Source organism: Canis lupus, chromosome 3 (genome assembly GCF_011100685.1).
Source record: "Canis lupus familiaris isolate Mischka breed German Shepherd chromosome 3, alternate assembly UU_Cfam_GSD_1.0, whole genome shotgun sequence".
Taxonomy (NCBI): domain Eukaryota; kingdom Metazoa; phylum Chordata; class Mammalia; order Carnivora; family Canidae; genus Canis; species Canis lupus.
This window is the reverse complement of record NC_049224.1, coordinates 17,445,706-17,473,560: the sequence shown is the minus strand read 5'-3', so window position 1 is coordinate 17,473,560 and position 27,855 is coordinate 17,445,706. Positions and strand designations below refer to the sequence as shown.

Below are 27,855 nucleotides of genomic sequence, written 5' to 3'. Positions count from 1 at the left end.
ATGTTCTAGTCTGCCATCTTAAAATAGAGATGTTTTCTGTTCATAATCATTGGATTTTTTTTTACAATTGCTATAAATAGTAAAAAGAGGAGAGTAAAAATAAATCCATGATTCATTTCCTGACAAATAGTTTATAAGTCATAACAAATTGTACCTCTTCATATCCTTTACATTATTTTATCAATAAAATAAAAGTGGGATCCCTGGGTGGTGCAGCGGTTTGGCGCCTGCCTTTGGCCCAGGGCGCGATCCTGGAGACCCGGGATCGAATCCCACATCAGGCTCCCGGTGCATGGAGCCTGCTTCTCCCTCTGCCTATGTCTCTGCGCCTCTCTCTCTCTCTGTGACTATCATAAATAAAAATTAAAAAAAAAAATAAAAGCTACTTAAATGCTTGATGAATTCAAATGTGGCATACTTACTGGGTCTGGGAAGTTTTCTGTTTTAGTTTAAAAAAAAGGTATTTGGAAAATTCTCTTCTCTGTTGATTGTACCGTGGGCTGTTTGTGAAAGTGAGTGCGTAGATATTTGGTGAGGGGAATTTGTGTTTAAAATATCAAGATATGGGATCCCTGGGTGGCGCAGTGGTTTGGTGCCTGCCTTTGGCCCAGGGCACGATCCTGGAGACCCAGGATCGAGTCCCACATCGGGCTCCCGGTGCATGGAGCCTGCTTCTCCCTCTGCCTGTGTCTCTGCCTCTCTCTCTCTCTCTCTCTCTCTCTCTGTGACTATCATAAATAAATAAATAAATAAGTTAAAAAATTAAAGAAAAATAAAATAAAATATCAAGATACTTTTACAATAGTTTTGATGAGAACTGAGAATTCTCAAATACCCAATAAAGAATCTTACCTTATATTGCTGCTAGCCACAAGATGTTTGTCACTGTTGCCACTGTTGATGTACATTTCTATGTTATTTCTAGATTCCCTATCATGTGGGTCTCTCTAACTTCATTTGTTACCTTCTTCTCCTTTATCTATTTATCATTCCTAAACATGATAATTCTTTGATATCTGTGTAACTTAAAAAAATTGTTTTTCAAGTATTTTAATTTAGTTTTTTGAAACTTGTTATTTCAATAGTGAGGCAAGATAGCAATTACTACAATTTTAAGCTGAACCAATAAGTGGAGTTCCATGTGTGGCTGCGTGCCACATATAATTTCCCAGAGTTGCTCTCAATAGTTATTTGCTCTGAGCTATTTCGTTAGCAATAAACATCATCCTGCACTTAGATAAGGGTCTGAAGATTGTACAGTTGCTTAGTTACTTGCTTTTTTTCATTGCTTCCCATTTAAGCCAATAACTAAATGAACAATTAGGACTTGGGTTGTGTGAGAGATGTGTTTTATTTGGCATGGACCCTAATGATCAGATAATGAACAGCTTCATTTCTATCAAGAGGATACTCTAAAGGATGGTTTCATTTCTTAATGCTGACCCTCACTCTGAGAGGCAGGCTGCTCTAATCATGATAGTTAATGACCAATAAGTGGCCATTTGTCACATTTTCATTCTTTACTCCAGGCCTCAGCCAACCTCTAACATAAAGGATTCAAACTATGATGAAATGATTTAACAGGTAATGATGAGAGAGATGATGAGAATTTTTAGGCCAGGGTTCATGCTCCATATGTTCTCTGTAGTAATCATGTTGAAAAATAGTAGTTTGGTTGTAAAGCACTACAGAGTTTGATTCACTGGACATTTATTGACTACTCTATGTGTAACTCATAAGAGTAGAAAGAGAAATGAATATCAAAGCATAAATATCTGCCTCTGATAAACTTAGTCTATAGTAGGTTGTCAAGTTCTTTTATCTCTCTCTCAAGATTTTATTTAAATTCAAGTTAGTTAACATATAGTGTAGTATTAGTTTTAGGGGAGGTGTCAAGTTCTAATCAAAACTTAAATGAAAAAGGTTAAGACTACTTTGTTACTACACTGGTGTACAGAAAATATTATAAACTCAGATGAAGCAACAGAAGTCTCTAAAAGTTATAAAGACCTTTAAATTGTTTCTTATGTACCCTTGGCTTATGCATACTTGACTTTGACTATAAACATAACCCAACATTTGAAAAGTTCACAGTTAAATTGTGGAAGTTCATTAACTACATGATTAAAGCTGATTTGTTATGTTTAAATTTCCATAATCCATTTACAAGGTTTATCCATTTAAAATCTCTAAATTAGCAGTTTTCTCTGCTTCTATTATTCAGGTCACTGCACCTTAGATAAGCTAAATGTTTAAGTGTTCCCTGTAAAGAAAGCAAACAAAATTTAAATATCTGCCATAGGAAGGTCAAAACAAGGAAAGTCATCACCAGTAGTCTGAATAGAAGCTTCCATTAACTTTTTACTTCATCTTTCCCTCTTCCTCATCATATATAATTATAATTGAATTAATGAAATTTTGTAAAATATTTCCTTTTAAAATGAATATCTTAATTCTAATCAGAAATTATAGTTTATAGAACTTAGGTCATTTGGGGTTCCTTTGGCTTACAGTATTAGCAGTAACAAAGGCACTGGGGAGACATCTGCAAGATGGCAGTGTAAGAAAATTCTGAATTCACCTATCCCATAGACACACCAGACCCACAGCTAAAAATTGTTAATTTCCCTCTGATAAAGATCTGAAAACTAGATGAACTGCTTTTCTACAACAAAGGATGAAAAGACCAAATGAAGAGGGTAGGAGAGGCAGATACATGATATTGCCCATCTCTTGGTATAGCAACACATAGTAGGGAGTGATCTCACCATTCTGGCAGTTCTCTTGGAGGAGTGAGGGATTGGTATACTCTATATCTGGCACCCTAACCCATGGAATTTGCATTGGAGAAACAGGCTACCCAAATGTCTGGTTTAGAAAACCAATGAGGCTAGTGTTCAAGAGACCCAAAATGCTAGGGGAAACTGAGATTCCCTCTTTAAAGGGCTTACATGTCTCACTCACCCTGAGATACAGGGAAAAATAGGACCTTGAAAAGTGCCTAGACTATCTGAGAAGGAAAATCATTTGCTAATTTAGAAGCATCTGCTGGAGGGGCAGGGGATAGATGAAACTCCCCCTGGAGATGGAGGTGCTGGCAGATAGCAATTTTTCACTCTCTACCCACCCTGCTAGCACAAGTGGGTGACCTCGGTTGTGGCACCTTCTTGCCACCTTGCTAAAACAGGTGGAGTGAATTATCCTGGCTATCCCACTGCCTTGCTGAAGCTGGAGAGCACAGGTGATTGTAGCACTCTCCTGCTCCATGGCTGGGACTGGCAGGCATAAGTAGTCATGACATTCTGCAGCCAGCTTAAAGCTAAGACATATGCACAGACAAGGCACTTGCTTGCTATATTCCTGAAACCAGAGGATGCACACAGTCATGACATTTTCCTATTGCCTTTATGTAGCCAATGAGCATGTCCTGCCCCTTATGCTCTCCAGCTGCCTATCTAAAGCCAGCAGGCATATGCAATTCACTCATGGAACACCCCTTGATTGGGCATCTGGCCCTGGTGGCTAAGAGAGCTGGTATTCCTTAACTCCATGGAAATTTAACAATTGGAGTCATTTTTTTGCCAGGCCACCACCCCAGCAGACTGAAACAGAACCCTAATATTCTTGGCAAAAAAATCCTATTTACTTAATGTGAAGTTTTATTCCAAGAAACAGGCTTCAGTTTTCTCACACCTGAGTGCATAGAAGTGCTCCTGGAGAATGTAAACAGGGAGACATCATCCTTGTGCACCTCCTTGGCCTCACAATAGCTTGATGAGACCTCTCCTAAAGGAATCCCAATTTTTATGACTATCATTCAGGGAACACTTCCAAATCTCCTGGTCCATCAGGGACTGTGGCCCCACAGAACTGTATATATTTGCATACTTTAAGAGCTGCTGCCCCTGGATCTGGCTTCCAATTAGCCTGAAACTAGATGCTAAATAAGATTTCTCCACTTGGAACATGGACAGATCTTAACATATCCTCAACAGTGGGGATATGTCAAGAATAAGTCAGGCTTATTCACTAAGGTTTGAGAGACAGTCAAGGGCTATGACAAGGTTGAATAAGGGTTATTATCATCTAAAGAAGGCCACTCTTTCAAGATTGAAAGAGATGGCTGCTTTGCCTAATACAGAGACAAAAACACAGAAAGCCAAGCAAAATGAAGAAATAGAGAAATATATTTCAAAAAAAGAGAACAAAACAAAACCTCAGAAAAAGACATTAACAATATGGAGATGAGTAATCTACATGATGGAAAATTCAAGGTAATGGTCATAAAATGCTCACCAAACACAGTAGAATCTTAACAGAGATAGAAAATATAAAATACCAAACAGAAGTCACAGCTGAAGAATACCATAACAGAACAGAAAAACACACTAGAGTGATTCAACATAGATGAGATGATGCAGAAGAGCAGCTCAGCAAGCTGGAAGACAAAGCAATGGAACTCACCCAGACAGAGCAGCAGCGGAAAAAAAAGAATTAAACAATTGAAGATAATTTAAGGGACCTATAGGACAAAGTGGAATAATATTCACATTATAGGAGTCCTAGAAGAAGAGAAAGAGACAGGAATAGAAAATTTATTTGAAGAAATAATGGCTGAAAATTTCCCTAACCTAGGGAAGAAAACAGACATCTAGGTCCAAAAAACATAGAGAGTTCCAAGTAAGATGAGCCCAAAGTGATCCACATCAAGATGTGTTAGGGTTAAAATGTCAAAAGTAAACCTAAAGAGAGACCCTTAAAAGCAACAAGAGAAAAATAAGTTGTTACATACAGGGGAAACCCCATAGGCTATCAGCAGATTTCTAAGTAGAAACTTTGCAGATCAGAAGAAAGAGCATGGCATATTCAAAGTGCTGGAGGGAAAAAACTTCTGACCAAGAATATTCTACCTGGCAAGTCTATCATTCAAAATTAAAAGAAAGATAAAGAATTTTCTAGATAAGCAGAAGCTAAAGGAATTCATCACTGCTAAACCTTACAAGAAATGTGAAAGGGACTTCTTTAAGCTGGAAAGAAATGGCACTAATTAATAAGAAAACATGCCAAAGTAAGAATCTCATTGGAAAAGGTAAATATATAGAAAAGGTAGTGTAATAATCACTTATAAAGCTACTTTGAAGATTAAAAGACAAAAGTGCTAAAACTAATTAAAACTACAATTAGTTAAGGGATACATAAAGTAAAAAGATGTAAAATGTGGCATCAAAAACATGGAGGGGGAGTAAAAATGTAGTCTTGGGATGTATTCAAATTTAAGTTGCTATCAACTTAAAATAGATTGTTATATATGTAATTGGTTATATGCAAACCTCTTGATAACCAAAAAGAAAAAAAATTGTAGTAAAGACACACACACACACACACACACACAAGACACAAAATAAATGAAAAAGAAACCCGATCATAACACTAAAGAAAGTCATCAAACCACAAGGGAAGAGAGCAGAGAAGAATAAAGGAACAAAGAGGAACAACAAAACAACCAGGAACAATGAACAAAATAATTAGCTTATCTATTTATGTAGCATTACTTTAAATGTAAATGCACTAAAGTTTCCAATTAAAAGACAGAGTGGGAGAACGGATTAAAACAAGACATACACACACAAATAAACAAGATTATAGGAAGTATTGGCATAGAAAATTATTGGTTAATTTTTAAGCAATACAATAACTTTTGTAATGCTTATAAGAATTTTTTGATTATTTCTTAATTTAATTTAATTTTTTTAAGATTTTGTTTATTCATGAGAGACACAGAGTGAGGCAGTGACATAGGCAGAGGGAGAAACAGGCTCCCTATGGAAAGCCTGATATGGGACTCAATCCCAGGACCCTGGGATCATGACCTGAGTCAAAGGCAGACGCTCAAACACTGAGCCACCCAGGTGCCCCTTCTTTTGAGTCTTTAAAGAAGTATTTATTTACTTAGTGTCTACTGTGGGTGTCAAACTCTGTGGGAGATAAAAATATCTTTCCCAAGAATCTTAAAATCTAGTTGAAGAATTAAATTGTCAATATAAGTAACTCAAAAGTCTGGAGAACATAAAAAGCCCACAACTAAGGTATAGAAAGAGTAATATGAATTTTGAATTGGGGGAGTGTTGCTCCCATCTGATGGAATGAGGATTAAGATGAATCACAAAGGATTCCACAGGTCAAGTGGCATTAGGCTAAGGTGGACCCTTTAGGAATGATATAGGGCAAATGCAGAGATGCCACCCTGTAGGAATAAAGGGCATAGTGGACATTCTGCCCAACGAGGCGTAAAAGAACTGAAGAAGAATAGGAGCTAAAAGGTCATGGAAAATATGTGTGAGCTTATGTATAGACAACCTTGAATGCTAGGTTGTAGAGTAGAATCCTTCAGTTCTATTCTGTGAATATTATATCAAGCTCTTTGCTCTTTGTGTTGTGGTAAATCTGTGACTACAAAAAAAAAAAAAAAAAAACAAAAAAAAACAAAAAAAACCCAAAACAAAACCCACCAGGGCAACATGATTTCACCCCTCAGGAAATTCACACTGTACAATTTTCAGATGTGATAGACATTGGGAGTGGAGTAAATTGGGTGAATTATTTGATACTTGTGATCAGAGGAGCTCCGGGTAAGGTTTAGGAGTAATAATTCAAAGGCGATGTATAAAAGAAAGACTGGACAGGACATGGCCCATATACCCTCAGTGTCAGCCTTCCGAATTCTATTTTATTCAGTTCTTAAAAGGGCATTTCTTAAAAGAAAAGGAAAAATACCAAATTATATCTGCAAGCTGGTGTGGAGAAGAAACCTAATTGGAATAAAGCTTTTTTTTTTTTTTTTCAGGAATCCCAAATTAATGTTCTGATTTCATCTAAATGAAGGTATCTCTGACATAGAATAGTCCCTAGAATGACTTATTTCTTTAATATGCACAAGTGCACTCATTAATGAGGGTAAGGCATGGTGCCACATTATGAAAGCACCAGTGTTCTGCCCTCTTAGGAGATCTCTCAGCAGCTCAAGATCATAGTGAGAGAAAATAAGTGACATCAAAGATTTGGGTGACTGGGGAGAGTGATGGAGGAAAGTAGGAAAGAGAAATTTTGTTGAAATTATAGAGTAAATAGTGAAATTCAAGCTCATGCTTGTAACAGTTTTGAAATAAGGAGATACATATCTTCCTCAACTTAACACAAGGTTATGTCTCGATAAACCCATAATAAGTTAAAAATATCATAGTCAAGATTGCATTTAATATGACTAACTTAGAGAACATCATAGCTTAGCCTAGCCTACATTAAATGTGCTCAGAAGATTTACATTAGCCTAGGATGGGCACTATCATCTAACACAAAGCCCATTTGATAATAGAGTGTTGAATAGCTCATGTAATTTGTCAAACACTCTACTGAAAGTGAAAAACAGAACATTCGTGTAGGTATAGAATGGTTGTGATCACATGGCTGCTTGGGAGCTGTGGCTCGCTGCTGCTGCCCAGCATCATGAGAGACTATCTATTGCACATTGTTAGCCTAAGAAAAGATTAAATTCAAAATCTGAAGTACGATTTCTGCTGAGTGCATATCACTTTTGCATTATTGTAAAGTTGAAAAAATTGTAAGTTGAATCATCGTAAGTCAAGGACTGTCTGTATGGCATACTTACATGCTAAATGATTACTCTAACATTCTGCTGCTGGATTATTAAAGTAATTTAAATTTTCTCCATATGATAGGCAAGATTCTAGGATGTCCCCTGAGATTCCTATCCCTTGAAGGGCATGCCCTGTATAATCCCTTATCATTGAGGGTGGATGGAACCTGTGAATATCATGATATTTTCTCCTGTGAATAAATTAAATTACATGGCAAAAGTGAAGGAAATTTCACAGATGTGATTATAATTCCTTTCATCAGTTGACTTTGAGTCAATCAGAAGAGAAATTATTCTGGGTGAGCCTGAACTAATCAGATGAACCCATTAAGAAAGAGTCTTGAAATCAGAAATACTGTCTGCTATTGGCTTTGAAGAAGCAAATCATCATGAATGTTTCAGCTGAAAACATGACTTTTGCTCATGGACCACAGCAGCACCTTTCTAGGATAGTGAAGCAGGAGTTGCTTTCTTTGCTCGCATGAGGGAGTGGGATGATCTCATCTCTGTCTCTGCCCTCAGCTGCCTGGGTGGATATCCACTTAATAAAAAATGGAGTCTGCAGTAAAGAAGTTGTGGAGCAAAGCAAAGGGGCAGACTTCACAGCGATCCCATGACACCACAGTGAAAAGTTTTCATCTCCCTGTTCTACAGTGTTCATCCCTCAGTCATACTCAATATAGTGGGTTTTTGTCCTTGCAGGAAATTAAAGTTCCAAAGTCATTTTACTGGGCTTATGACATTTTACACTATGAAGCATAGACATATAAATATGCACTTTCACATTCACTTAGCTTTATTCAACTTAAAGTTCCACATACTCTTGATTGTCCTTCCTCTTAACAACCACAAGTTGACTAGCTATGGACTTTGGGTCATTCTAAAGTTTCTGCCTAATACAATCATACTTCCCATTCCTATATAATTAAAAAAAAGGTATTTCTACCACACCATTTTGTCCTGAAAATGCAGAATATTTTCTCTTTGGACTCCATTGCTTTATACCAAAAAGTATTCTCCTTTAATTAATTGGATGCTAATTCATTTATGTATTCTGCAGAGACATACAGATACAAATAGTTTTAATACAGCAGCAGCAGTGCTAGTAAGGACACTGGATTCTGTGGGAACCAAGGATGAGGTAGTTCACAGAGCTTGAAAGTGAAAGCTCATCCCAGGCCTCTGACCACAGAATGTTCATCATACATTTTGACTCGTCTTTACTTTTAAAAAATGACTTTGTCCCCTGTCTAAACTGGTTTCCGGTGCCGGGCTGTGACCTGAACTAATCATCAACTCTTCCTCTAGAATCTTAATGTGCAACTTTTTTCAAAAGAAAGTTGATTCTCATATTCTTTGGCTCCCTTTGTTCTATGCCCATAGCTGGTAGCTTTGCCATGTAAAAATCATGACTCTTTAATCACAGTCTGTCAGGAAAACACTTATTTAGGGAAATATTTCTTAGACATCTCTCCTAAAGAGGAACACCAGGATAGGATGTGTACACACCTGTTATTATTATTGTTTGGTTATTCAGACTCTGTCATCCTTGTAGTTTTATTTCAAAAAATATTTTGAAGAGGGAAAAAGGGCTTGCCACACAATTAATAAGACAGTATTAATCTCAATAAAGGGATTTTGAACTATGTGAGAGGCTCACTTAATGCTGACATCCTATTTTATAGTTTTATCAATGACTTGGTTGAAGATGTGGAATGCAGGCTCATTAAAAATATGGATGATCAAAGCTTAGAAAGATAACAGAAATATTTGAGGATAGAACTAGAATTTCAAAATGAATTATGACTAAAGTAATCAAATGAAAATACTAGAGTCTATGTAAATACTGAACTAGAATTAAAAAATCCAAGTGCATCAATACAGGTTAGGGCAACACATGGCTTGATAGCAGCTATGATTTAATAATACCAATTAATAATAAAGAAAAACAAGGAAGATAAAAACTATGGAGTTTTTCATTTAGGCCAGTTAATATGGTTTGTTTTTTGAAATTGTTAATGTAATCTTGCCCTACAGAATCTTATTAAGATAAAACATTCTATGTAAAAATGCATATCCATGTAAACATATTTATGATCTATATGTGTTGATAGGAATGTGTTGAAGTGAGAATAATAATAGCAACAATAGATATATAACTGTTATACTTGTTAGTAAACTATAGTTTATCTTATGTGCTAAACTACAATGTATTACTAAAATTATTCTTTGATTTTAACTTTAATTGGCTCCTTACAACTCTGTAAGGTAAGGTAGAAATAGTTTTACTTTGTAGGTATTCACATAGACTCAGAGAAGCAAAAGTGATTTATTTTGCTCTCAGTTCTAGTGGGCATAAGAAGTATGCAAGTGTATCTTTCCAGAGGCATTATTCTGGATGAATCAGTACCATCCAGAGGAAGAAAGGACTGATTCAGTATTCTGTATTGAATGTATGCATCTCTGAGTGTGAAAGTATAATATACAATGTAAAATCATATTTTAGAATATATTGTATCTGTATAAATAATAACTCATCATAATGTGATTAAAGCAAGAGATTTAATCATACATTCATTTTATTTACTTGTTCTAATAGGGATATCGAAAAACTGAAATTCATTAAAGAGGAGCCTAAAAAGTATGCTAACATTCTGAAAACTGTGCTCCAGGAAAAATTCTCTTAAAGGAGTTAAGCAATGTTTCATTAAAGACCAACAGGATAGGTCTACTCTAACAGGGTAGGGACAATTTCTGTTCTGTTCACGAATGGTTCTTAGTACCCAGTGGGTAAAGAATAATTATTTGTTCAATGATTAGATGACATAATTTCTGCCATTATTTACTTGAAGGAAAGACATTTGATTTATTCATAGAAAGAAGAATTGGAGCTTATAATCAGACAAATTCCAGCTACATGTATTGAGGAAAGAAATTTCTTATGGTAAGAAACATTTTTAAAAGTATTTGGGATTATTTACTGCAGGAGGAGTCTCTTAATTTTAAGTATCTACATTTCAACTGAAGTACCAAAACCTGTTTCACGAATAGCAGAATATTTTGTAAGCAATTCTATTCCATGTGCATTGGATATTTTTCTGCTAAAACATGGACCATTATCAAAACTCCTAAAATAATTTTCATGACCTCTAGTGAATGACTAAATAATGAATTCTATTTTTGAATTGAAATAATGTCGCTTCAGGAATAGGCAAGAGTGGGCTATGGGCTAGGTTTAGAAATTTATGAAAATAGACAATTCTCCAAAATCCCAATTTTTGACAGTTTTAACTTGGCAATTATTTGAGTATGGTTTTTCTTCTGGTCATTCTAATTTTAATGTGAAGTGGCTAAAGGGAAAAAGGTCATAACTAGAGGAATGCTTCAGATTTCATTTGGAGAGTGGTTACGGATAATCTGTAGATTACTAGACTATTGGGAGAAAAATTGATGATGTATCAATAGCTTTTGGCCTTCATTTTTGCATTTTCCTTGCATAAGGGTAGATCCTTTGAAATCTTCAATATAACAGGAATTCACATTTGGAATATTGTTGGTAGACCTTAATTTCACCATTCAAAAGATCTGAATTCAGAAAAGTCCAGTACGCTTTAGGAACATAATAATTTTTTTCCTTTTAAATTCAGTTTATTTACTTATTTATTTAAAAGATTTTATTTATTCATGAGAGACACAGAGAGAGAGAGAAAGGAAGAGATACAGGAAGAGGGAGAAGCAAGCTCCACACAGGGAGCCTGATGTGGGAATTGATCCCGGGACTCCAGGATCACGCTCTGGGCTGAAGTCAGGTGCTAAACTGCTGAGCCACACAGGGATCCCTAAATTCAGTTTAGTTAACATATAGTATACTATTAGTTTCAGGGGTAGAATTCAGTGATTCATCAGAACTCAGTGTTCCTTACATCCAGTGCCCTCCTTAATGCCCACTACCCAGTTACCCCATCCCTATACTTACCTCCCCTCCAACAACCTTCAATTTGTTTCCTATAGTAAAAAGTCTCTTATGGTTTGCCTCCCTCTCTGTTTTTATTTTATTTTTCCTTCCCTTCCTCTGTGTTCTTCTGTTTTGTTTCTTTTTTATTTTCATTTTTAAAATAAATTTATTATTTATTGGTGTTCAATTTGCCAACATATAGAACAACACCCAGTGCTCATCCCGTCAAGTGCCCACCTCAGTGCCTGGCACCCAGTCACCCCCACGCCCCGCCCACCTCCCCTTCCACCACCCCTAGTTCGTTTCCCAGAGTTAGGAGTCTTTCATGTTCTGTCTCCTAAATTCCACATATGGGTGAAATCAGATGGTATTTGTCTTTCTATGACCAACTTATTTTGCTTAGCTTAACGCACTCTAGTTCCATCCATGTCTTTGGAAATGGCAAAATTTCATTCTTTTTGAGGCCTAAGGCCTCAAAGGCCTAATAAGGACTATAATAGACTTTGATAGTCACCAGGAATACATGTTTTTATTTGTTTGTTTCAAAGTAAGTGACCCAGGGACACCTGAGTGGTTTCACTATTAAGTATCTGCCTTTGGCTCAGGGTGTGATCCTGGAGTCCTGGGATTAAGTCCCACATTGGGCTCCCTGTATGGACCTGTTTTTCCCTCTGCCTATGTCTTTGCCTCTCTCGCTCTGTGTCTCTCATGAATAAATAAAATCTTTAAAAAATAAAATAAAATAAAAAATGACCTATTTATTTTTTGATGATTGGTTTATTTCTAAAATATATATCAAACTAAACTGAATTTGTTGAGAGTTAAACTCATTATTCAAATCATTTGTAAAGGGAAATTTGTATAATGCAAGTTAAGCAGCTTGAAATAATGGGACAAAGAATAGTTACACTGACAGATTTATACATTAAATTTTTGAGCACATTAAAAAATATACAGATTAAAGAACAATCATTTATGCATGAAAAACAGTCCTGGAGATCTGATTTTGTGGATCAATGGAAATTTTTATTTTGGAGGTTCCAATGTTTTATACATGTATCTGTGTGTATATAACATATATATAACATAATATAAAATATATAGTAAATAGTAAAGTTATATAAATTTAAAATATATGATGTTATATACTAATATATACTATATTATAGTATACAATATATAATATATAGCATTACAAAATATATAATACATTCATAGTAAATGTAAATAATATACCATATATATATATATATATATATATATATATATTTGAGGAGTAGAAGGACAGTAGACTTATTTTCCTGGAACATATTACATAATAACTTAGAAATAACTTTTTTGATCAAGTAGGTGTAAACTCAAGGTTCAGGACAGCTTAACATTTTTTGGTGTGTTTATTTTATAAATACAATTTACTGAAAAGTGTCATGATAAATACAAAATGTGTGCAAAAATATTTTTAAAAATTCAAGTGAAAGTTTATGGTATTAGAGCATATATTTCTCACGAGCATTCGTATTGTGTATTTATGTTTCAATATTTATGATTAGTTCAAGCCTTAGCTTGCCTACCTGAATGGGGAAGTTTTGGTTCTACTATTTAGGCTGTGTACACCTTTATCCCTTGTCTATTTTCATAGACTAAGAAAGGCTTTCTGAGGCTGCACTGAAGAAATAGGACGGAATTCATAACTGTGACTTCCAGAGTAATATTCTGTTTCATAGGAAGATACAAATAAATGGCCGATTTTCTGTCTAGCTGTGTGATAGGATGACAATCTTTTCGCTTGGCTTTTCCATCTAAAAAATGGCTATACCATGAATATTATCTTTCTTTGTGTGAATGAAAATAATTTATAGGGTAAGTACTTTGTAAGTCCATAATATTCTGCAAATGCTCAATAATTAACAGAACAGTTCATTTAAAAATATAAATCAAGTATGCTAGGGGAGGAAAAATTCCAGGAAAGAAACCGGGCACAGTGCCACTATGTTGGAGATCTAGGCAGATATCCTAGCTGTGGTGAGTTATAGTGGCTTTCTTGTTCAGCTCCTCCATGAGGTATAATGGGCCCATCCATAGGCACACACCAGATCACTCTCAGAGCTTTTTGACCTTACCCAGTGATAAGATGTCTAACTTAAAAGAATAAGACACACCTACTCAGTGTAAGTCACTTAAAAGAATAGGACACACCTACTCAGTGTAAGTCATGCTGTGAATGGAATAAAGAATGAGATGGTCTTCACAGAGCTTTCAGCTTAGTGAGGAAGGCAGGTAATTAGAAAGTCTTAAAAATATCTCACAGTGAATTGACACATGGCAGGGGAAGTGTGAGGTGATCCGAGCACCTGGTTAGGGGCGCTGAAGTTCTTTCAGCTTGGAGGGAGAGCCGACTGGTGAAAGCTTTCCAGGGAAGTGTCTTATACCTCACTCTCTGCAATTGGGTGGAATTTTGGTCTAGAAAAGAAGCAGAATCCTCAAGGGGGTAATATATATATAATATATATTATATATTATAATATAATTATTACAGTGTATTATATATCAAAATTATTTTGATAATTATTATATATTATATAATTATATAAAAATACATATTGTATTATATTATATATATTATATATATCAAAAATTTGGATATTTTTGAATAGGATTATTTTATTTTATTTTATTTTATTTTATTTTTTTGAATAGGATTATTTTAGAATTTTAATTTATTCTGTCTATACCATTTGTTGACTATTGTCTCCAATTTGTAATTTATCATGTGCCATCTCTCCCTGCCTTCTAGACTTTGTTTTTAAATTTTTATTTTATTTTATTTTTTAAAAGATTTTTATTTATTTATTTATTCATGATAGACTCAGAGAGATCGAGAGAGAGAGAGAGATTGAGAGAGAGAGAGGCAGAGACACAGGCAGAGGGCGAAGCAGGTTCCATGCAGGGAGCCGGATGTGGGACTCGATCCCGGGACTCCAGGACCATGCCTGGACCGAAGGCAGGCGCCAAACCGCTGAGCCACCCAGGGATCCCTTGTTTTTAGATTTTTTTTAAAAAAAGATTTTATTTATTTATTTGAGACAGAGAATCAGAGATAGCAAGAGAGAGTAAGCCTGGAAGAGCAGGGAGCTCATTGTGGGGCTTGATCCCAGAACTCTGGGATCATGACCTGAGCCAAATGTAGATGCCTAACTGACTAAGCCACCAGGCACCCTCGCCTTCTAAATTTTAAAGTTTTCTTATTTTAAAATAAACTCCTGAATGTAGCTTTCAGGGTTCTTCATAATCTCATGCTAACTCATAAATCAAAATTCAATCAGAACGAAGTACCTCTAGATATGGCAGTATTTGAACTTTTTTATATGTGAATTTTTGTCTTCACATATCTTTGCCTGTAAAAGTAATTTAAGATGTAACAAAAATTCTATCTACTTCATAAATTCTCTAATTTCACTCCTTGGAAGATTTTCCTACTAACAAAAAAAAAAAGGGTTTATTGTCTATGATATTAATTTGTTACTTAACTCATATTATCTTTTTTGATATTTTATTCACAGAAAATATTGAAATTATAGAATTATTTAATCTGTAAAGAAAGCACAACTTCTTCAAAAATAAGTAATAGTTACTTCTGCACCATAATTCTATTTTGAATTCATGAGTCTTACTGCTACAGAGTTCAAACATGTCCTTTACCTCTGCTCTGCCTCAAAAATTAAGTAGCTCATTCTGAAGAATACAACACATTTGTTTAACAGTGGAAGTTTTATGAGACTTCTGGTTTAAAACTATATTTTTCTTCATAGTATTTATTTTGGTCCTCCATCTAGATTTTAATAAGCTCTATGAAATAAGGACTATTCTTCTTTCTCTTTTTCCTTGTTCTTTACTCTCTGAAATGTGCGTCTCTCAGATTATTGAATTATTTTAACAATAAAAAATATGGATTAGAAAGCCCTAAGTTGGTTCATTCAATTATATAATGAAATTTCTATATAGTATCACATGTGTGTATATATCTACCACATGTTCTTTTTCCGTGTTAGATTTTAAGAAAATGCTAGTGAAAAATATCACAGTAGGTGATCTCTTCAAATAATACTGTCAAGGGAAACTGATAAGTGAATGGAAAATTGACAATGCATGATATGTGAAAGGGCAGTTTGATTATGGGAGCTCATGAGAAGCAACCATCTCCATTTTGGGAGTCTGGGGAAGCTTTCTGAAAGATAGTGCATGTAAGCTGAGACTTGAAGGATGAGTAAGAGTTAATCAGAGCAAAAGGTGGGGTAGAGAATTGTAGGTAGAACTGTGTGTGTAAAGTTCTGGAGATTAAAGAGACGATGACTTGTTTAGGGAGCTCGAAAAAGTTGATTCTGAAGTAACAAGGGATATGGCTGGAGAGGGAAAGAGAAACAGATGAGGTAGAGGCCATAAGACATGCTAGTGTTTATATAAAGAGCAATGTGGAGAGCACTGACAGCATTTTAATCAGGGGCATGATACGGTTAGAGTTGCCTTTTATAAAGAGCATTAATTCTGTACAGTGTGGCAAAAATTGGAAGAAAGCGAGATGAGTTTTGAGAGTACTGCAATAATTCTGCAATGTGCAATGCGATCGGAGCTTATAAGGGAAGTTGGCAATGGGACTAGAAAGAGGTAGCTGGAGTCAAGAAGTATTTTGGAGATAATAATCTGTAGGATTTGCTGGTTGTAGACAATAAAGGAGATGAAACAGTCCAGTATGGCTGTATTTTGATTTAAAGCAACCATCTGAATTGTATCATTCACCAATATAGAAACACAAGAGAGAGAAAAGCAGGCTTGTGAGAAGAGGGAAACAATAATTTTGCTACTGAATGGGTCAAGTTTGGAGAACCTGAAAGACATCAAGGTATCATTAGTTCTTGGCAAAGCAGTGTTGGTTATCAACATCTAGTAGCAATTTCTTATTTTTAAGAAAAAGTTCAGCCCTGGTAAGAGTACATTCAACATGTCTTCTCTTTCTAAGTTCTTCTAACCACATACCACCCTTCAGCTGATTTTTCTAAAGCACATTTCTGACTATGCTATTCACAGATTTAATATCTTTAACATTTAAGAGAAATTGTTGCTAAGTAGAACTTTTTAATTCTGTAATTATTTTGTTCTTAAAGGACACTCAAATTTTAATAATTTAATGAAATTTACTTATTAAATATCTGCTATATACAAAAATGCTATTGAGATATTGAAGTAAATAGGGTAAGATAATGATCTTCAGTAGATTTTAAATCTATATAGCATTTATTTTAACTTTAGATAGCTATATATTATAAGAGATGAAGTAGGAATTATCAAAAGGAAAACTGCACCAGGCTTTCACTGCTATGAAAGAACCAGGATTCAATAGAGCCTCAGAAACCCAGAAATGTTAGGGAATTCATAAGGGAATAAAGATTAACCATGTGGGTATTGCAAAGATACTAAAAATATGAAAAAGGTAGATTTTCATTTCTCTAGTGATGAAAAGGTCATTTGTTACTTTTGTGAGGGCAAGTTTAGGAGATCAGTAAGGCCCTAAGTCAATCATGAGAATATCATAGAGAGAAATAGGGAGAACAACTATAGTTTACATTCAATTGGCTTTTATATAAATGGATGAAGTTGGCAGGTAAAAACTGAAACTAAAGCTATGATTCAGATATGTGTGTATGTGTGTGTGTGTGTATTTGCAATGTTTCTGAAGAATTGAAACAACTGGGGTCTTTAGAGAGAGTATTGTGGCAAGTCCTATGAGTTTTTAAAAAAGGATTTAGTCTATATACAGATGATAAAGGAAAATTGTATATATTCAACGATGGCTAATGAAGAACATATTGCTTCCTGTTTAAGTTAAATCAGAGGAAAAGAAAGATTGAGAGAACTGATTAATGATCATATTCTATTATATTACTTGTAAATAAGCTTTCCAAAGAAGAATGAGAGATTACAATCAGGTGGAGGAGTGAGAGTGCCATTTTAAGAAGAGAATCCAAAAGAGTTTTAGACAATCTCCAAATGACATGGAAAGACAAAATGCTGAAGTTCAGGGTTGCTACAGCAATCAAAACTCAAGAGAGCAAGGTCATGGGTAAATGGCAGATAGAGCCAGTGGTCATCAGCCTTCTCTCTTGAGGTATTGGTGGAACTTGTAAGTTCCACAGGGTAAGAAGAAAGCAGAAAGTACCAAAAAAAAGCAGTTTTTCACAATTTCAAAATTACAAGGAAGAAGGACATTGCAGAATGACGTAGGCTCTTGGACCTGGAGAGCTATATTCTAGTCACAATTATGAATTAGAGGAAGAAAATCAACCTTACAAAACCTGCAACCTAACCCTGAGTCTGACAGAAACAAGGATCATATGTTAGCAGAGGGAATAAATGGCATAAATTTTACAGGGGTAAAATAAAACTTATCTTGCCTCTTCAACAGAAATGGAAGAAACCAGAAAACAGTGTAATGGCATCTTTAAGTGTTGCACGAAGACAACTGTCTCCTTGGAATTTTACAAACTAGTAAAACTGTCCTTCAAAAGTGAAGATGTCATTAAATCTTTCCTGATAAAAAAGGGAAAACTTTTAAAACACAAATTCAATTTAGACATTGGAAAATACCAAGGGGTATTTTTTAGATTAAGGAAAATGCTGGGAGATAGAAATACAAGTAAATACACATGAAATGGAGAGTTCCTGCAAGGGCAAACACACGAATCCATATGAATGAATTTTGCATAGTGAATACTATGCAAAAAATGACAAAAATGTATGGAGTCTAAATCATGTGTAAAAACAGAACACTATAGTAACACAAACTGTGGGATAGGTACATGGAGTAAAAGTGTTCCAGAGTCATAGAAATTTTTGAGAAATGACAAAATACGTAACTTATACTGGAAGATAATGAGTTAAATATGAATCTTGTAATCTCTAGAACAGGCTTTTCAGGATTTTTATCCTAGCAGAAACCTTAAAATAATAAATTTAAGGTCTCAGGGAAGCTCTGCATAACAATCATATCTATAGTTTATGGTACATTAGTACAATCAGTAAGTTGCAGATATAATGATCCAATATTAATTTTCAATGATTATTATAATAGAGAATATTTTTCTCTTTTTTAGTCCATTATGTTAGCTTTCTCTTTTTGTGTTATATCTCTTTCCCATAAAAGATATGAATTGAATACAAGTCCGAAATGTAGTTAGAAATAACTTTTATTTTCACTTTGTTAAACAAACCCAAAACATAGTTTTACCTTCTCCAATAAGGTCTATACAAACTATGTCATACCTAATAAGATATGATATGTGGTCTATGGTATACACAAGAATGATTTTTCATCTTATTTGAAAATAAAAATATTTTTTAGGCAGTCTTTCTTTAGAGGAAGAATATTCAGTTTCAGCTTACTTTTCTTAATATTAATCTTTTTCATAAATGTTAAATTTATATGTCTATATATAAATGTGTATATATATAATACATACACACACACAAACACATACAAAAATCTGACTACAATTATTAGACAAAAGATACAAAAAGCTCTGTAAATAACAAGCAGGATAAATATACAAGAAAACAGTTCTTAAGCACATCATACTAAAACACACTTAAAGCCAAAGACAAGGAAAAAGTATTGTGAACAGAGACAGAAAAGACATTGATATGCATTTCTTGTATGTATCATGTACTTAGGTTTTGTCTTTTTCACCAATCTCACAGTGTCTGCCTTTTAAGCGGGCTTTTAGTGTTCATATTTAATGTGATTAGTGATATGGTAAGATTGGATTTTAATCTATCTTGTTATTTCTTTTTGTCCCATCTGTTCTTTGTTACTCCCTTGTTTTCTGTCTTCTTTTGCATTAATTATCTTTTATGATTTATTTGATCTCCTTTTGGTTCATTTTAGTGACCTAGTATTTTAGTGTTGGTGTGTACTAAAACAGTCACTCAAGTAACAGAAGAGTTATAGCACTGTTTGTTGTGTTGTTTGACTGATTGCTTTATTATTAACAGTACATATCTTTAACTCATCACATTTTACTTTCAGCTAATATACTATTTCATGTATAGTAAAAGGATTTTAAAATAATTTATTTATGCATTCCTGGCCTTTATGCTGCTCTTGCCATGCATTTTGTATCTGTATATGCTATTAACCCCCAAATGCATTGTTCTTATTTTTGATTAAAGAGTCAACTATCTTTGATTTAAATAATAAAAAGTATTTACATTTATCTACAGAGTTACAATTTCTGATGGCCTTTTGTGTGTGTGTGTGTGTGTGTGTGTTACCTAGTTTTTGATATGGTATTATTTTGTTTCTGCCTGAAGGACCTCCTTTAATGTTTATTACAGTGCTGATCTAGTGCTGAGGAGCTCTTTCAGATGTTACATATCTGAAAAAAGTCATTATATCACCTTCATATTTAAGAGGAATTTTGACTGGTTAAAAAAATCATAGGCCAAATCTTCCCTTTTTCCTCCCTCACCCCCCACCTACTTAAAGATGTTGCTCCACTGTCTTTCGGGTTTCATTGTTTCTTACAAGACTTATGTTGTCATTCTTACCTTTGTTCCTTTATGTAAGGTGTATTTTGCTCTGGCTGCTTATAAAAGTTTCTCTTTATCACTGGTTTTAAGCAATTTGATTATGATGAGTCTTGTATAGTTTTCTTCATCTTTAATGTGTTTGGAATTAGTTGAATATTTTGGACTAGTGATATAATTTTCATCGCCTTTGGAAAAATTTAGCCCTTACTACTATATTACTTACATCTTTTCACCCCCAACACCCTACGTGCCTTTTAGGGGTTCCAATTGCATGTAATTTATCTGCTTGAAATAGAATCTTTGTCCAGGCAGTAAATTAGAAAAATAGTAGGGCTCATCTCCCTCTCCCCCCATCTTTTCTTTTTTTTTTTTTTTTTTTTTTTTTAATTTTTATTTATTTATGATAGTCACAGAGAGAGAGAGAGAGGCAGAGACACAGGCAGAGGGAGAAGCAGGCTCCATGCACCGGGAGCCCGATGTGGGATTCGATCCTGGGTCTCCAGGATCGCGCCCTAGGCCAAAGGCAGGCACCAAACCGCTGCGCCACCCAGGGATCCCATCCCCCATCTTTTCATATTCACTGCCCTTTTTGCCTGAACTCCAATGTCTTAAGTGCCATCACTTTGTATTTTTTGTCCATAATTTTAGTTGTTTCACATGGGAGAGTAAATCCAGTCCCTGTTATACCATCTTTACCAGAAACAGAAATCTCCAGAATGCCTCTTAATTTCTGGTGAGAAAAATCTATTGAGTAATTTTATAAGTCCCTAAGTGAATTTTCTTCTTGAAGGCAGATACACATCAAACAAAATTATAACATTGTTGTTTGGTAAACATGAATGCATGTCAAGAGAAAATTCCTATATATTTTAAGTGCATAAAGACTTAAAAAATCTAAACTATTACTCTAAACATAATCTAAACATAAAGACTTAAAAAATCATCTTATTACTCAAAAGAAATAGAAAATGAGAGAAAAATACAGGACATTTTTGTGTTTATAATCAGGGAAAGCACCAGATTAATAGTGAAATCTTAAACGTTTGAAACGGATTTCTTTTCAGTCCCCTTATGTACATTATCACAGAAAGTAACACATACAATGTTGTATATTTATATGATGAAACTCTGTAAAATAGTAAAAATGAATGGAGAATATCTATAAATATGGATCACAATAACAATAATTTCAGAAATAAATCTTTGTGTCAGTAAACATATGAGGCAGAATTAGGAAGCCTTAGAAACAGTGCAATGTGTAGCTCACAAGTGAGTTGTAGACTTTGTGATGGGCTTAGGCAATTCTTGTTTGATGGCTTTCTTTCCTCAAGAGTAAAAGAGAAAAATGTATCAAATAAAGTCAATTGTAAGGGTGTTGGAAGTATGAGAAAAGGGAAGTTGTCAAATGTCTGCTTTGCACAGTGGGAAGGTACATTTTCCTTGAAACTGGAGAGTTGACAGGTAGCATTGAATGGCATTTTGCTGTAATTTTCTCTATCCCTATGTTGCTGTTCACAGAGTGCCTAATATTGAGTTTAACTAACTGCCAGATGAGGGGGAAATATAATGAGAGAGACAATAGAAGAAGCAGTGCTATATCCTAGAAGGAAAAAATGTGTAGGGTTAATTAATTTGAGCGTCCAGTGATATGAACTATTTGTCATAATACAATTCCTTTGCTATTAAAAATCTTCCAGAGTTAGTATAAATGAGCCTTCAACATTCTTTAATAAAGCCAGTGAAACATTGATAATAAAGACTGGCAAAAATAGCTCAAAAGGAATATAATAGACTAAAAAATGTCAATAAAATATGCTTAAAGCATTAGCAAATAGAATTCAGCAACATTGTTAAACATATACTATAACATTATCAACTGAGATCTATAGCAGGAATGCAAAGATGGTTTAATATAAAAATTCTACTGTAATTTACACGTGAAAGAAGAATTGTATTTTTCTCCAAAGGTGCTGAAAATTTATCATCAGTTGCTCAAAATAATTCTCAATAAAATGAGTAAAAATAGTGTGTTAACATGTAAATCAATGCCAAAAACAGAATCATGACTTAAATGCTTATACAAGGAACATTTCTAATGGATGCAAGAACCACATAGCTACTCAAATTACTACTTTTATTTAACATTATCCTGGGAATACTAGCCAAAATGACTGGAGAGGAGAAAAAAAGATAAATATTAAATTCTGTAGTTCACAAATGGAAATAAACAAACTCATACACTGGGCTGGGATTCTAGGAAATATTAGTTTTATTCTAGTTCAAGTGGTTGTATAATCAAGGCAAAGTTACTTATTTCTTTAGAGCTAATTTCTCGTTTATATACTAAGGTGATGAGGAGAGAAAGGTGTGGGGGTACATTTCTGAAACAACAAAATTTTCTTGTAATTGTTTCTTGTAAGTATCCAAGATTCTTCTACTTCCTTCCTCTTACCTCATTTGAAAAGCAGGACTTAATAAATAGCATATCTACTATCCTTTGTGTTATGCTTACCGTTTGGTATCTGTATCTTAATAAAAATGAATTTGAAATAGTGATGCTAGTTAGAAAAGTCAGCTATTCTTTGACATCAGTCTTAAGACATTTTCTTGTCTATTTGTAGAGGCAAATTTGCATTCAGGGGCACATTCCCAGGAGGGATAAAACATGGAATAGTAATGAGAGGAGAAAATTGCCTAGCCAGCTAGACTGGCTTATGTAATTCTAATAGCAATAAAAACACACAATCTATTTTTTGAGAAGAAATTGTAGAGGGCACTGTCAAATTCAAGAAAACTTTAAAAAGAGGTGCTGTTGGAAGGTGAGAAAAATGATGAGTGTTTCAATACAATTTGATTAATATTTTATAACCTTTTATCTAAAAACAAAGTCATATTTTAAATATAGTCAGGGGGAACATTTGGGAGTCCGTGTTCTTAAAACCTATATAGATGCTTTTTAAATGTGAAAGGAAAAACACAAACTCTAGAAGTTTGTTGAAGTTTAGGCATAGAGATTAATTATTTTTCATTTTCAATTTAATAGAAATGACTCATTTGTTTTGTTTTGCTTTCAGAATGTAATTTATCTTGTGCCAAAGAGGTCCAACAGTGAATCCCAATCAGACAAATACCACTAAAATGATGACAAACACAAAAAAATCATCAACCTGTAAGGCAAAAGAGGATGGGTGGAACTGAGGAGGACAGATAATAAATAGCAGGTAAATGGAGATCAATATGATATTTTAAAATATAGGTAAAATGGACAAGTGGCAACTCACTAAGCAAACTAGAAAAATCTGAAATTTTAGTTCACATTTTGTGGAGGAAATCAATCAAGAAATCATCCTATTTATCTCACAGAAACTAGGGATTGACAATAATGGGTATATTGGAATATGGGCTATAGTGGTGAGGGGGTAGAAACAAAGAATGTTGGAAGTTGGTAATACAAAGCAATTAGGTGATCCGTTCTGTCTCCACTCCAAACAACTGACAGAACACTTCCTGCTCAATTCCAGGGGAGGTCTGGATGTTTTTTCTTCTGAGAGGACTAACCAGAGGGTCTCTAGATTTAGGGGCAGCATACTATTGAGCATGGTGGTATCACAGTTGAGTCACAGGTTTACATTTCCTAGCAGAAGATTTCTCTGTGGAAACTAGCAGAAACTAGAGAAAAGCTAGTAAAATATTGTGTCTATTCAGCAATCCCATACACTGGGGCCCTTCAGGTAGTGAGCTCTTCTCACCTAGAGTGAGATCTAGTCGGCTTTATGTGTACTGAATGGGGTAGCCAGTGACTACCAGCTGTTTGAGAAAATCTTTTACATGAAGGGACAGATACTAAAGCAAGAACTCAGAGGAGGCTAAGCCAATTCAGGAGGTTGAAAAAGTATAGTCAATACCCACAAATAGAAGATCCACAGATAAGAGAATATAATGTATCCTTGATTTAAAAACATTCTACAATGTAAAAGGGATATCAGAGAACAGGAAAGGGCCTTTGGAAAGTAAAATGTGATATCAGAAATGTAAAATAAAGGCACATAAGGGTTAGAATATAAGGTTAAAGAAATCATCCTAGAAAGGAAACAAAGGCCAAAGATATAGAAAATTGGAGCATACATAGCTATTTGATTTGCAAAAAAAAGGGCATCAGTACAAATCCACTTGTAAAGAATGGTCTTAATAAATGATTCCTCTTAGTTAGTTATCCAAATGGAAAAAAATCTTGACCTCTATTGTACACTATATACCAAATTTGAGATGGATCAGGGATCTAGATGTTAGCAGTAAAATATAAGAGTTTGGAGGTAAAATTTCATAGAATACCTTCATAACTTGGATAGCCAACAATTTCTTAACTAGGACACAAAGAGTACTAACTATTAAACTACTTAAAAAATTGAAATGTATTAGGATTAATAACTTCTGTTCAATTTTCAATGTTTTTCACCAAAAGACAGCTACAGTGAAGTGCACAGCAGCTTTTCTGAATAGTCCAAAACTAGAAACAACCTGAATGTCTAACAATGGTGGAATGGATAAATAAAGGGTGCTATAGTCCTTGGAATCAAAAAGAACACGGAAATAGAGAAAACCATTTTAGTACATGTAGCATTACTGATGATTTTCACCAACTTATGGCTAAGTGAAAGAATCCAGACACTGAAGAGTACATAATACTTGATTCTATAAATGTGTATACTTTTTACTTCATATAAACTGAATTCAGCAATAAAAATTAGAGAGAATATAAAAAGCAAATGAAAGTATCTGTGTAGGAGACTTGTTATTGTCCTAAGGGCTGTTGGTCAATATTCTACTTGTCTTTCCTTTAGACACATTGTGGGATTACACCTTCTGGCTTTCACAGTTAGGCATGGACATGGCACTTTCTGTGACTGATTAAATGTGGGTAGACATGATGCAAATTACTTCTGGGTGGATTTGTTTACCAGTCGGTGTGTGGCTTGCCATGTTGCCATTCACCTACTGCCGTCCTCAGATCCTGGAGGGTGTGGAGACTGTCAGCATGGCCTCTGCAGGGGCAACGTGGAGGTGAGCCCTGAGCAGGCCCGTTCCTGTTGGACCCGTGGTGTTGGTTAGAAATAAACCTCTGCTGTGCTAAACCGCTGATGTTTGGATTTGCTTTTTATTGCAACACAACATAGTTCATTTTGATTGATGCAAGGTACAATGTTCAGAGGAGAAATGAGAAAAAAGAAGTAATAAAATTTTCATAGAAATAAGGCAAAGCATTTCCCAGAATGAGTGGACTTTAATTTCCAGATTGAAAGCCCCTCTTAGTGCCAAGCACAACTAATGAATGAAACTCAGATAACACATGCTATTGTAACATTTTTGAATACCAGAGTAAAGAGACCATGCTAAAAACTCCCAGAGTGGAATACAAAAGGATCACGGACAAAGGATTAGGAATCAGAACAGGCTTGAACTTCTCAATATCAACTCTGGAAGCTCAAAGACAATGAAACACCCTCAAAATTCTATAAAAAAATTTATCGTTTGGTTTTTATATCCCAGCCAATCTTTCAGTCTAGTATGAAAGTATAAAAATAAAGACATTTTAAGAGGGGCAAGACCTCAAAAAATATATCTCTAGCCTATCTTTCCTCAGAAAACTCCTTCAATATATGCTTCATTCAAATAATGTAGAAAGATGACATGGTATGGCTGAGCATCCCATAATAATATCCTGCCTTCTTTCTTAGGAACAGAACTGCTAAAATAAAGACTTAAGCTTCCTGTTTTTTTTTTTTTTTCTTTTTTTAAGCCAGTTGTGGTCATGTGATTAAGTTCTGCTTATGGGATTTAAGTAGAGGTAGTATGCACAATTTACAGGAAGTGTGTTGAAGGGAAATGGGCTTGTCCTTCCTCTTTCTTTTCTGTAGAACCATAATGATGAAAGCTTCATCAGCCATTTTTTTATCCTAACCATGTGTCCTGGGAAATTCAAGCATAGCAAAACGATGAGATCTGAGGGTCATTCTACCCGCCCTCCCCCTGAACATTCTTTTGACTGCGCTAAGTAGAATCTTATTTCATTTGGTACTTTGTTTTGAATTTCTGATTCTTAGAAACAAGGAAAATCCTAAATTAAAAAAAAAAAAAAAGATTCTGTGAAAGGGGATTGAACACAAGAATGAAAAAGGAAATCCCCAGGACAATGAAGGGAAATCCTAGGTTTTGAGGGGATGATGTTCTAAAAGGGCTTTATCTTATTCTTTATTACAGTGGGTCAAAATATAATACCTAAAATGGAAACATTGAGATTTTGTCATATAAGCATGTTATTTAGGGATAGGAGTTGAAACTAGAGAAATCATGTAAGAGAGTCCAAACAAGTTGCCTCTGGGGAGTGGGAAGCAAATATGGAAAGGGGTAAAAATGAGTGGCATGAGGAATGTTATTTTCCATTATGAGCTATGGTGAACTATTAGATCAATTCAATTCTGTAGACATTATTTTATTATTTACTGTATTTTTAGTGATAAAGACACTATAAATGATTTTTTTAAGAAAGGACAATAGGTATTCAACTCTGTGATTTGCATTTATTACTATATCTGAATTAGAATGGTAAGAAAGTTCTGTTGTTTGTACTAGTTGACTTACCAGAAGGTGATTTAAAGGAATGGCATTCTTAAATTGAGAGACAAAGGTCAAAGACAAGCAATGCCTTAGCTGTTAAAACGTATATCATGAAGCACAAATCCTTAACAGCATACAGTGGCAGTCCATGGGGAGTGAAGAGGAGTGCCTTTAGTTTGTATCTGTGACTTATTGCTATGACATGACACTATTACATTTTGGTTTTTAGCATTTTTAAAGAGGAAGTAATAGTTATGAGAGATGAAGAACTCAGAATTAAGTACTGTAGTTATACACAGAAGGGTAATTTGGTTTTGATGTATTGGCCTGAGCCTGTTAACTAATAATACCAAATTTTAAGTAGCATCTCACCAGTATGAAAAAGAGGTAGCATCATTATTAATGTCTAAACTATAGTGTGTTTCACACAGGATTATGGTAAAGGTCAGGCCATGTTTCTCTGAATTAAAAGCTATTCTGAGCTATCGCATTCCTAATCAACTCAGACCTAAAGGTGCATAGCTCAGTTATAATGAGGCACAATGAATTTAAATAAACTGCAAGATACTGTATAGTGATTTATATGTGCACTGTGGTATCCTTTTAACTCATTAGCAATGAATGATACTATGTGTTTGCAACTGTTTTTTGCTGTATAACTATTTTTTAATCACAATATTTCTTAGTAAAAGTGCCTTATGCTCCCATTTTCTTCTTGTATGTATAAAGTAAAAGGCAAGGGGTGCTCTTGGCATGTACCCAAACATGAGTCACCGCAGAAAGAAACTGGCAAATATCTACTCAAATAAATTTCATAAATTAACAATTTGTAACTGTGCTCACATGTTTATGGTTTCACAGTATAGAACTGCCATGGGAATTGAGAACAAGAAATGAAGGTTATATGTAGGTTTCTGAATTATACTTGAGACTTATCCTTGTAGAGGAATTTTTTTAAAAAAGCCATTAACATGTTTGAGCACTTATTAAGAAACAAAAAGAAAACACAAAAATTTAGCCAGAAATTATTCTGCTTAATAATTCAGTAGTC

The 27,855-nt window shown here is 34.6% G+C and overlaps 1 long non-coding RNA gene across 1 annotated transcript in view; it reads left to right on the top strand.

The window, feature by feature from the left end:
* The window catches only part of LOC102151569, a 503,105-nt gene that overhangs the window by 240,827 nt on the left and 234,423 nt on the right, over nt 1-27,855 (top strand). Inside the window, exon 6 of the long non-coding RNA XR_005356708.1 lies at nt 23,264-23,410. This is a non-coding gene — a long non-coding RNA (uncharacterized LOC102151569). The remainder of the gene's footprint in view (nt 1-23,263; nt 23,411-27,855) is intronic.